Here is a 1,907-nt window from a genome sequence, read left to right as displayed (position 1 = left end):
ATGTTTGGTCCATTATCTACTTTCGGCATGCATCTCCCATCCCAACTGGCTCCTCCAGCCATCATTCTCTTAGTGATCCCTTCTCTATTCCATCTGCCTTTTCCCCTCCGCTCATGAAGCAGGCTTTCCGCTATGGGGCAGTCCCCCTGCCATGGCGCTATCTCTGTAGCCCCTCAATTTACTTATTTTTGTTTGATTGGTCATTTGGGGTGGTGCAAGTCCTGGCAGCACTTAGGGAACTCTCTCAGCTCTGTCCTCAAGGGACCCGTTTTGGTGCCAGGGATCAAACCAGGGTTGGCCATATGCAAGGCAAGCACCTTAACCCGGCACTGCCAGGAGTGATTCCTGGGCAGAGACACAGCGCCCTCGCTTCCCCACCCCCACACCCCGGGCAAAAAAAAAAAAAGTTGCTTATTATGAGTGCAAGGGAGATGGCTCAAAGGGCTGGAGCACACACTGTGCGTGCAGGGGGCCCGGGTTCCATTCCCAGCATAGGACAGTCCTCTGAAATAACCTTCCACCTCACAGCACCACCACCTACGGTCCTCAAATACCAAAAAAAAATCTGTTCCTTATTTTCAAGCTCATCAGAAGACAGTAGTGAATTAAACTTTCCAATACTTCACTAAGAGCTGTTTTTGGGTTTTTTTGGGGGCCACACCCAGCAGTGCTGGGGATGGCTCCCAGGGCTCCTCCCTTTGAGCCATCTCCCCAGCTCCTGCTGCTTCTTTTTTCACTTCAAAAATTTGCTGAGTCACATGAGGAGGTTCCTGGGAAAAAAAGTCAAAAGAAACAAAATACACAACTGGTTTGCTGTCCTGGCTCAGTTAGGAGTGAACTAGGTAGCAGTGAATAATTCCTGGTGCTACTCTGGGACTTAGCTTCCGCCTTGCCCGAGCTGGGAGGGAAATCCAGAGCATGCTTTGCACACAGGAAACCCAAGTTGCAGCCCTGACACCTCACAGTCCCTTGAACCTGCGAAGAACAAAAGGAACGGGGTGTGGGGGGGGGATATGGGGGGTTGGAGTAGCCTCCTCACCAAACAAAGCAAACAAAAACCAGGAGTGGGGTTGTGGGGGACTTCTCAACCCTCTACCTTATTTTTTTTTCATTCTAAAGTTCATTCAGGGAACACTCTTTAGGTCACCGTTATCTCTTGCTTTAACTAATCACCCTTTTTTTCATTCCTGCTTCTCAGCATTCCTTTATTCATCTAATGACCTTTACAAGTCAACTTTTAGGACCAGGGAGATAGCTCTAAGGAGTGGAGTGCTTACAAGGCCCCACATGCCCCCACTCCACCCCACTATTGCAGGCCTGGAGGCTCTGAGCACTGCCGGGAGGCATATATAATATATATATGTATATATATATATACATATATATATGATCCCTAGTTCCTTTCATCCAATGCACACAGCATTGTCAGGAATGACTCCCCAACAGAGAGCTGGGAGTAGCTCCTGAGTGCTGCCTGGTATTGCACACACACACACACACACACACACACACACACACACACACACACACACACACACACACAGTTAAAAAAAGCCAAAAGCCAACTCTGAAAAGAACTGTAGGGAGATGGCTCAAAGGACCAGAGCACATGTTTTTGCATTTGAGAAACCATGGCATGGCCCCCCAAGCCTCTGGTAGCAACCCTCCAGCCCCCCAGGGTGTGGTCCTATAATAAAACTGTAGCATTGTAGCACTGTCGTCCAGTTGTTCATCGATTTGCTCGAGCGGGCATCAGTAACGTCTCCATTGTGAGACTTGTTGTTACTGTTTTGGCATATTGAATATGCCACGAGTAGCTTGCCAGGCTCTGCTGTGCGGGAGGGATACTATCAGAAGCTTTCCAGGCTCTCCGAGAGGGACAGAGGACTTGAACCTGGGTCGGCCAC

Source organism: Sorex araneus, chromosome 5 (genome assembly GCF_027595985.1).
Source record: "Sorex araneus isolate mSorAra2 chromosome 5, mSorAra2.pri, whole genome shotgun sequence".
Taxonomy (NCBI): Eukaryota; Metazoa; Chordata; class Mammalia; order Eulipotyphla; family Soricidae; genus Sorex; species Sorex araneus.
The sequence above is the reverse complement of the archived record's forward strand: the minus strand, read 5'-3'. Positions refer to the sequence as shown.